This window comes from Bos indicus, chromosome 6 (genome assembly GCF_029378745.1).
Source record: "Bos indicus isolate NIAB-ARS_2022 breed Sahiwal x Tharparkar chromosome 6, NIAB-ARS_B.indTharparkar_mat_pri_1.0, whole genome shotgun sequence".
NCBI classification, from domain to species: domain Eukaryota; kingdom Metazoa; phylum Chordata; class Mammalia; order Artiodactyla; family Bovidae; genus Bos; species Bos indicus.
Genome location: NC_091765.1, coordinates 37788254 through 37799155, shown reverse-complemented (window position 1 = coordinate 37799155; position 10902 = coordinate 37788254).

Below are 10902 nucleotides of genomic sequence, written 5' to 3'. Positions count from 1 at the left end.
ATGAAGGTCTTGTATCTTCTTCTTGTTGCTTTGTTTCAAAAGTCATAGCTGGAGTCAAGTATACAGGCATTTGAGTCTGTTTGTCTCTCCTGGTTTATTGTAATGCGGCCTTCTTTCTGAAATAGGGAATCCAACCAGTACATCCTAAAGGAAATCAGTCCTGAATATTCATTGGAAGGACTGATGCTGAAGCTGAAACTCCAATACTTTGGCCACCTGATGTGAAGAACTGACTCATTTGAAAAGACCCTGATACTGGGAAAGATGAAGGCGGGAGGAGAAGGGGACGACAATGGATGAGATGGTTGGATGGCATCATTGACTCAATGGACATGAGTTTGAGTAAAGTCTGGAAGTTGGTGATGGACAGGGCAGCCTGGCGTGCTGCAGTCCATGGGGGTCACAAACAGTCAGACACAATGAGTGACTTGACTTCTTTCAGAAATGTAAAAAGAAAGAAAACTACAAGAGGTGGTCTGCAGTAAAGGCAAGCACCAAGTGCAGGGTGTAATTAACAGAGAGTTAAAGGATAATAGGTGCAAAATGTCACTTATGCAGAGTTAGAGGGCAATATTACAGGATTTAAATTACATGGTGTCTGGTTAGTTTTGAGAAAAGCAATCTTAATTACAGACTTCAGATTAGGAAGAGTTAAAGTAAATCTAGGAATGATCAGGCCTGCTCACTCTTCTCTTTATCTTCTTTATTCTCAGTAAAGGGAAAGAAAAACTCATTCCTCTTTATTCCTTTTCACTGCAACAGTATCATAATTTTATTTTTAATTTTTGAGAAACCTCCATAGTGGTTGCACCACTGTATATTTCCTTTAACACCACATAAAGATTCCAGCCTTGCCATCATTTGAGATCTCTCTCTCTCTAGTGGCCATCTGAATGGTTGTGAAGTGATACCTCACTGTGGTTTTTTAATCATTACTGATTTTGAGTACCTTTCACATTTTTTGTCCATTTGTGTATCTTACATGGATTAATGTCTATGAACTCCTTTGCTCATACACTGTGCTAGTGTTTTATGATGTTGCTTTGCTGTATGAGCTCTTTATTCACCCTGGACCTTAGCTCCCTATCAAATACATGCTTTGCAAAAATTTCCTCTCATCCCACAGGTAGCCTTTTCACCTCATTGTTTCCTGTAAGGTGACACTTTTTTGTACATATGATATAATCCTATTTGACTTCATTTGCTTTTGTTGACTGAGCTTTTGGTTTCATATCCAAGAAGTCATTGTTACATGAAATGTCATAAAAGTTCCTTCCTGTCTTCTCTTCCAGGAGATTTGTATTTATAGGTTTATCTATAAAATCTTCTATCCCTTTTGAGTTAAAATTTGTATGTAGTGTTATGTAAGGGTCCAACTTCATTGTTTGACATGTAAACATCCACTGTTTTTGGATGCATAAATTCTGCATGAGAGGATACCTGTTCTCTGGTTGCACAACTGACACACTGAATTTATGAGAAAAATCAACTTGTTTCGTTTCCTATTTCCAGTTCTTTTATGTGACCTCAGTGTCATCTCTGCTACCTATGAATCACAGCCATTTTCTTACTGTGACTTTGTTATGCACAAAGATGTTGACTAAAAATAAATTCACAAACTGTTAAGTTGTATTTGGGGAAACATGAGAACTGCAGCCCAGGAGACATCAGTTCAGATAGCTCTGAGAAACTGTTCCGAAGAAGTCAGGGGGAAGGATAGTATATATATGATTTTGGTAAAGGGGCGGGAGGGAATACATGCAATCAAGCACTATTTTTTGTAGGAAGTTTCTGCTGGTCTTGTCATACTTCTGCTAGTCTCAAGAAACAATCGTCACCATGAAGGATTTTCGTGCTTTTCTAGATATGAGGAGGTATAAGAATTGGGCTCATAAAATTAGCTCCTGATAATTTCTAACTGAGAACCTGTCATGCCAGTTTTCCCAGAGCACAGAGTGCCTCATTTCTGCTCTCCACCCTGAACTCCCTCAGGGGGTGTTGAAGGTCAGCAGCTGCAGCAGCTCAAGATTTAATCCTTGTAGGGTAGATGGCAAGTGCCAATTTGCAGTTAGGTTCTCACTGCTCTCTGCACCCCCAGTCATCCATGCAGGCCCTGGTAGTTTCTGACGTGTCTCTCAGTTCAGTTGCTCAGTCGTATCGGACTCTTTGTGACCCCACAGACTGCAGCTCGCTAGGCCTCCCTGTCCATCACCAACTCCCAGAGTTTACTCAAACTCATGTCCACTCAGTCAGTGATGCCATCAAACCGTCTCATCCTCTGTCGTCCCCTTCTCCTCCTGCCTTCAATCTTTCCCAGCATCAGGGTCTCTTCCAATGAGTCAGTTCTTCACATCAGGTGGTCAAAGTATTGGAGCTTTACCTTAAGCATCAGTCCTTCCAATGAATATTCAGGACTGATTCCCTTTAGGATTGACAGGTTTGATCTTCTTGCAGTCCAAGGGACTCTCAAGAGTCTTCTCCAAACAACTCTTATATCCATAGATGACTATTGGAAAAACTTTAGCTTTGACTGTATGGACCTTTGTCAGTAAAGTAATATCTCTGCTTTTTAATATGCTGTCTAGCTTTGTCATAGCTATTTGTAAGGCTCCTCAGACAACCATTTTGCCTTTCATGGTTTTCCCAGTAGTCATGTATGGATGTGAGAATTGGACTATAAAGAAAGCTGAGTCCCAAATAACTGTGGTGTTGGAGAAGACTCTTGAGAGTCCCTTGGACAGCAAGGAGATCCGACCAGTCCATCCTAAAGGAAATCAGTCCTGAATATTCATTGGAAGGACTGATGTTGAAGCTGAAACTCCAATACTTTGACCACCTGATGCGAAGAGCTGACTCATTGGAAAAGAGCCTGATGCTGGGAAAGATTGAAGGTGGGAGGAGAAGGGGATGACAGAGGATGAGATGATTGTATAGCATCACCAACTCAATGGACATGAGTCTGAGCAAACTCTGGGAGTTGGTGATGGACAGGGAGGCCTGGAGTGCTGCCGTGCATGGGGTTGCAAAGAGTTGGACATGACAGAGCAACTGAACTGAAGACTTATTGAAAGTAAATGTAGAGAGTTCTTTGAAAATGGAGGGAGAAAACTGCAAGGAAGCTCCCTTTAATCACTCCAAGGTCCTAGGCACCTGGTGGTGGTGTATTCTGAAGTACAAATGATGATATTGGAGAGTGGGCAAGTGTGCTGGGGTTCTGAGAATCTGGGACATCAGATTCTGTCCTTGTGATGTAAACAAATTTCTGGGAAGTACTGAAGACTTGATGCTGTTATATACACAGATGTTTACATTTCCCCAGACTTAGATCAGTGGCAATTTGATGGACAGTTGGTGTTGATTGAAACAAACTTGGTGAATATAGCTTTAAAATATCACACGCTGAACTAAATGTTGGAGATGAAAAAGCATTTTGGACATGATAGTACGCAGGTCAGCAAGGCATGTGCTGTGGTTTCACAGAAAACAGGACGCTAGATATAAAGCTGTAACATACATTACATGTCCTTTAGGGACTTCACTGGTGGTCCAGAGGGTAAGACTCAATCCAGGTTCAATCCCTCATCAGGGATCCAGATCCCGCCAGCCACAACTAAGACCCGGCGCAGCCTATATGAACAAATAAATAGTTTTTTAAAATACCGCCTGTAAATGAGTGGCCTTCCAGGAAAGTTGACCCACCTGTGGCAGGGACCGTCCTCACATTCTCTTAAAAGAGTGGTGCTCTTGTCGAAGTTCCGGGTTCCAGAGCACGCGTCACTTAGTTGTGTGAGAAGTCCACCGGTCAGAGGCAGTGAGCATTTGTTTTTTAAACAGTTTATTTGGTTTCTAGGCTAGAAGTTCTCACTTTTCACAGCCCGTGTTGTCATTTTATCCATCTTGAGTGGAAGGAGGGTTTTTGTTTCGGTTGTGGTAATTGATGCAATGGAATTGGGTAGCAGGCTATGCTCACATGTAACATTGGTATGAATGAGATATAACGTCATTTTCTATAGCTGGTAGTTTGTTGTCAAGTGTACTAAGAATGACTAATGCATGTGCATAGAAAAGATGTATGTTTGATGCTGTTTGCACAGGAAGAAGTAGATGCTCAGGCTGATAAAATGGTTATGAAGACTTATAAAGTACTTTCTTCTTTTACTTCTTCTCTCTGGCTTTGTCACGTGCAGTCATTGTGCACACGTTTTTATTCTCTCATAGTTTCAGTATGGTCACCCCACTGTCAAGCATCAAACCACGTGCCATGCAGCAAGGAGGAGGATGTGCGAGTCTGACAGGACTTAGCGGTTTTGACTTGAAGCCCCTCCTTCTTCATTCGGGGAATGTTATCCTCACTTGCCCTTCTCCATATCACTGGCCATACCACATGGCCCCTGTAAGGAAATACATGTTCTGTGGAGCACAGGCAAACACGTGAGAAGATTTCTGTGAATGGCTGAAGTTACCTGAACTCTTTCACGGAGCCTGACCCAAAGAACATTACAAACAGTTAAATGTTTGAGTTGAGGATTGTCAATTGGTGCACAAAGGCGTGCCTTGTCGAGGACCTCGGCTGCATCTGGCCCAGTTCCCTTTCTCTGTTGTGTGAGACCGCTGGTGTCAGCCCGTGAAGGTTCATCAAGTGCCTGGAGCGGTTACAACGATATTGATGATGACAGTGACTTGCAGTTCTTTGAAACTATTAAGAATAAAATAGTTTCTCATATAATTGTCCCAGAAAATTGTGCTTATTATATAGTACTTTTATTTTATAAACTAGTCAGGGAAGTGACTGAATTAAAATAATAGGAACTGTTGGGCAGGCTCAGGAGAGACAGAGAGGGAAGTACCCCGGAGACGGGCAGAGCCGTGCAGAACAGCTCCTTCCCAGCCCTGCCCAGACTCCCCCACCGGGCTGTGTGCAGCCCTGTCCCTCCCTGGACCCTCCCCTCGCTGCACAGGTTACAGGGCTTCGTTGGCTGTTCCTCCCACATCTCAGTGGCTTGTGCTCACATTTGGCTGAAATAAGAGCAGATATGTGGGAACAAAGACATATCTGTTTTGGAGACCTTTTATTGAATGTAACTGATTTTACAGTGTCCAATTCATTTCTGCTTAGTAAAAAAGTAAATGTTGCTCAGTCATGTCCGACTCTTTGCAACCCCATGGACTGTAGCCTACCAGGTTCCTCTGTCCATGGGATTTTCCAGGCAAGAATTGTGGAGCGGGTTGCCACTTCCTTCTCGAGGAGACCTTCCCAACCCAGAGATTGAACCCAGGTCTCCTGCGTTGTAGGCAGACGCTTTACCATCTGAGCCACTGGGAAAGTCCTCATTTCTGCTTAGAGTCTCATTAAATCCTGCGCTTCATGAGCCATCCCATCCAGTACCCTTCTTTCCATTGCCAGAAATCCAGTTCAAATTCAAAATGTAAATATGCATGATGTGAAACGATAAACCACATTCAAGCTACTTAACATATCTGTCAATCTGACTTCTTTGCATTTTTTTGGGGTGAGAACACTTCAAATACATTCTTAGCAAATCTCAAGTATAATATGCCCTATAATATCTGTTTCACCAGGCTGTGCTTAGATTTCCAGAACTCATTCATCCTGTATAACTGAATTTTTGTACCATCTGACCAACATCTATTGTCCCCACAGCAAGTTCCAGACAATTGATATTCTGCTCTGTTTTATGAGTTGGGCTTTAGCAGATTCCACATACAATTGAGATAATACAGTATTTTCCTTTCTGTGTTGGCTTATTCCACTTAGCATGATGTGTTTCAGTTTCATACATGTTATCCCACATGGAAGGATGTCCTTTTTTGAAGGCTGAATATTATTCATATATGTCACATTTTCTTTATGTATGGTATGCATCCGGGAAATAAAAGTGAGATGCTACTTCAAATTCCTAGCTTCATAAATTAAAAAGACAAAATATAGCAAATATTGGTAATACTAAGTTTTATTGAGAATGGGGAGAAATTAAAAGTACCATGTACTACTGATGGGAGTATAAAAAATACATCATTAGGAGAATTGATGGCCTTTACTTATAAATTTAAAACTCTATTTAATATATTATAAAAAAGTGAAAATATACATGAACATTGAAAACTCTCTGAACTTCTAAGAAACCCTTGCTTTCCGTATTCCTCCACACTAGATGTATAGTTGGAGAAGGCAATGGCGCCCCACTCCAGTACTCTTGCCTGGAAAATCCCATGGACAGAGGAGCCTGGTAGGCTGCAGTCCATGGGGTCGCTGAGGGTTGGACACGGCTGAACAACTTCACTTTCACTTTTCACTTTCATGCATTGGAGTAGGAAATGGCAACCCACTCCAGTGTTCTTGCCTGGAGAATCCCAGGGACTGGGGGAGCCTGGTGGGCTGTCACCTCTGGGGTCGCACAGAGTCGGACATGACTGAAGCAACTTAGCAGCAGCTGCAGATGTATAGTTAGTTCCTATTGTATACAAAGTGAAAAGTGAAGTCGCTCAGTCGTGTCCGACTCTTTGTGACCCTATGGACTGTAGCCTACCAGCTTCCTCCATCCACAGAATTTTCCAGGCAAGAATACTGGAGTGGGTTGCCATTTCCTTCTCCAGGAAATCTTCCTGACCCAGGGATTGAACCTGGGTCTCCTGCACTGTAGGCAGACGCTTTACCGTCTGAGCAAAATCAATGAAAGTGAAAAAGAAGAGAGAGAAAGGTAGGTCCCAGGATCTGCCTCCTCTTGGTTACTATGAAACTCCTAGTGCCAAAATCCCAGGGTGTTACGAGTATTACCTTCAACATCAGCCGCGAGGTTTCCTAAACAGTGCACTGTGACCTACTTATAAACACAGAGAGATTCTCAGTAGTCATTGCACTATTGACTGTGCACTTGTCATTTGCCAGAGAGATTTACTCAGATGTTAAAATCTTTATTAGCCTCTGTAAAGTTTAAAGTCGCAGCCAAACATGTGATCCTTTAAGACCACAGTGGAAGGGGAAAGCTACTTACAGGACCTTTCAGGTACTAGGCAGAATCCATTTCATTCTGGTGTTTGTTTCCATGTGAACCCTCCCTGGTCACACCTGGCATTGGGTGTCCCTAAAAGAGAGGTAAAATATGGGTCATGGCTTATCCATTCATTTCTCTAATTGTTTACTGTGTATTCGGTTGAAGGGATCATCACAAGTATTTGGTATAAGTGAGGTTATTACCTCAAGGTCTCAAACTAGAAGCTCTTCACAGTTAGGCTCAGATTTGAATACATGTCAAGGGATTAGTGAGAAGGAACAAGTAGGGACCCTCACTCCACCCGCTGCATCTACCGTCACCCCTCCTCCATCCCTCTACTCCCATCATTCTCTATTGCTCTTTGTGACCTCAATATCTCTGCCCCTGTGACCTCTGGAGATCTCCAAAACTAATTCCTCCCCTTCCTGGCTCCTTTATTGCTTTCCCACTTCCATCCTGTGCATTTTAGACATCCATCGTCACGGACCCTCTAGCCCCCGGATTCCAGAGCTCTCAACCCAACCCTCCTCCCCTTCTACTCCTCCCAAACCTTGACACTTCATATCCTCCTCCTCCCTGCCCTTTATCCTCCTCTCATTGTAATGACTCCAGCCATTTCTCATTTCCTGTTACGTTTAATGCCCTCAAATATTCAGTCATCAATTATCAAGTGTCCTTAGTTTCTTCATGATCTTGTACTCTTTTTCCCCCACCCCATAATTCCCGACTCTGCAATTTTTGGAAACAGTTTAAGAAGAATAGGTGTTAACTTTTCTTTAAATGTTTGGTAGAATTCACTTGTGAAGGCATCTTCTCCCAGAATTTTGTTTGCTGGAAGTTTTTTTTTTAATAAGTGATTCCGTTTTATTACAGTTAATTCATTTAATAATATTTCCTGTTTCTTCCCCGTTCAGTCTTGGGTGATTGTACGTTTCTAGGAATTTGTCCATTTCCTCTAGACTGATTGTCCGGTTCATCAGCATATTCTTCATAGTCTCATGCTTGTTAGTGTTTCTGTTGTGTCAATTGTACCGTCCCCTTTCTCATATCTGATTTTATTGACTTCGGCCTGCTCTTTTTTTTTCTTAATCAGTCTGGCTAAATTTTGTTTAAGTTTTCAAAGAACTAGCTTTCAATTTCATTAATCTTTTCTATGGATTTGCACTCTTTTTTCTGCTCTAATCTCTTAGGTTTTCAAAATTTTTTACTAACTTTGAATTTTGTTCTTATTCTTGCTCCTTAGAGTATAAGGTTAGGTTGCACTTTTGAAATATTTCTTGTTTGCTCTGGTAAGCATGTATCACACTGTAAACTTCCCTTTTAGAACTGGTGTTGCTGTGTCTCAGAGGTTTGAATTTTTATTTTCATTTGTCTCTAGGTATCTATTTCCTCTTTGATTTCTTCAGTGATCCATTGGTTGTTGGATCCATGTTGTTTAGACTTCTCATGGTTGTATTTTTTGCAGTTATATTCTTGTAGTCAATTTGTAGTCTCAGAGCATTGCGTTTGGAAAACAAATACTCGATATGGTTTCAATTTTCTTAAATTTACTGAGGATTCTTTTGAAACCTCTCATGTGATCTATCCTGGAGAAATTTCCATGTGCACTTGAAAAGTGAGTGTATTCTGTTTGTATATTCTGATATATGTCACTTCCCTTTATCCATTAATTGATTGATGGCCACTTGCGTTGCCCTGTGGTTGCGGGCTCACAGGGTCTTGAGGCAGTCTTTCTGCCAGTGGGTGAGCTGTGTCCTTGATGTGTTAGCTTGTCCAGAAATGTCCCAGCATTGGAACCTGTAGGCCCTTTGTTCTGGGTAAGGCTGGGTATTGGGTGTATAACCTGGAAGGAGGATTGCAAAATAGCATTTGCCAGCACTGTTTCTGTGTGTTAGAAGGAACATCTAAAAATGGCTGCCACCAGTGTCTATGTCCCCAGGGTGAGCTGCAGTTGCCTCCTGCCTTTTCAAGGTCATCAGGTAGATCTGACCCAGGCTCCTGTCACATTACTACTTCTTCCCTGGGTCCCAGAGTACGTAAGACTTTTGTGTGTGCCCATTAGGAGTGAAGTCTCTCTTTCCCCCTCCCCTCTGGGATTCCTGAAATAGTCTCACTGGCCTTCAAAGCCAAATTCTCTGGGGGTTTATTTTCTCAGTGCAGGACCTCAAGGCTGGGGAGCCCAACGTGGGGCTTAAATCTCTCTCTCCATTGAGAGAACCTCTGCAATTTTAATAATTTCCCCATTTGGGAGTTGTCAGTGTAGCAGTATGGACCTAACTATATCACAACTCCATCCCTATCACACATCTCATCAGTCCTTCTTTATATCTTTAGTGTAGAAGGCCTTTTCTGATAGGTTCCAGGTCTTTTTCATGCAAATATTCTGCAAATATTCATACTTTTTGTTAACCTATGAGAAGAGGTGGGTTCTGGGTCTTCCAATTCCACCATCTTCTCCCAGCACTACAATGTGTTGTAGTTTTGATTTTTTTTTCCTGCAATTTAATCTTTGAACATTTGACTTTTCTCTGTAATTACTTAACAGAAGGTAGTTTATATGTAATTGTGTGCCATCACTGTTTTGACATGTTATAGAGTTTTTTTTATTGAAATTAATATATAAAATCATGTTAATTACAGGGATACAACACTTGATTCAACATCTGTATACATTGCAAAATGACCAACATAATTAGTCTAGTTACTACCTATCATCATAACAAGTTACAAAATTAACTTTTTTCCATTGAGAACTGAACAGTTAGTTACTTTCTTAGTCAAAATTATTGTACTACCAATTTGGAAGTAGCTGAGTCACCATGGTATACATTTTATGTACATTTTTACACAACTGGAATTTGTAGCTCTTGACCCCCTTCACCCATTTGTGCAACCCTCTACCGCACTTCCCTTCTGGCACCATCAATCTATGTATTTATGAGTTTTGTGTTTTAGGTTCCATATAATAGTGATCATACAGTAATTGTCTTTATCTGATATACTTTACTTAAACCTATAATCCCAAGATTTATCCAGGTTGTCACAAATGGCAATATTTCATTCTTTTTTATGGTTGAATAATATTCTAATGTGTGTATAGAAATATTCAGACATATGCATATATATGCATACATGTGTGTATGTGTATACATACACATATATCACATCTATATATTCATTTATAGATATTTATGTATCCAATCTATGTATATATATGTATACAGAAATATTCAGACGCACATGCACATGTATATATTCTTACATATTGTTGCTAAGTCGCTTTAGTCGTGTCCGACTCTGTGCAACCCCATGACGGCTGCCCACCAGGCTCCCCTGTCCCTGGGATTCTCCAGGCAAGAACACTGGAGTGGGTTGCCATTTCCTTCTCCAGTGCATGAAAGTGAAAAGTGAAAGTGAAGTTGCTCAGTTGTGTCCGATTCTTTTCGACCTCATGGATTGCAGCCCGCCAGGCTCCTCCATCCGTGGGATTTTCCAGGCAAGAGTACTGGAGTGGGGTGCCATCGCCTTCTCCGATTCTTATATATATATGTGTCTATATATATCTGTGTGTGTGTGTCACATCTTTTTCAGTTCACCTGTCAGTGGTTCTTAGGTTGTTTCCATGTCTTGACTATAGGAAATAATGCTGTAATGAACATGGGGGTACATATGTATTTTCCAATTAGTGTTTCCTTTTCTTCCAGATAAATATCCAAAAGTGTCACTGCATTATTGTATAGTATATTTTTTATTTTTTGAGGAATTCTCATAATGTTTTCCATAGTGACTGAACCTATTTACATTCCCACCAACAGTATGCTAGAATCCCCTTTTATCCACATTCTCATCACTGCTTTTATTTTTTGTCTTTTTGATAATAGCCAGGTGT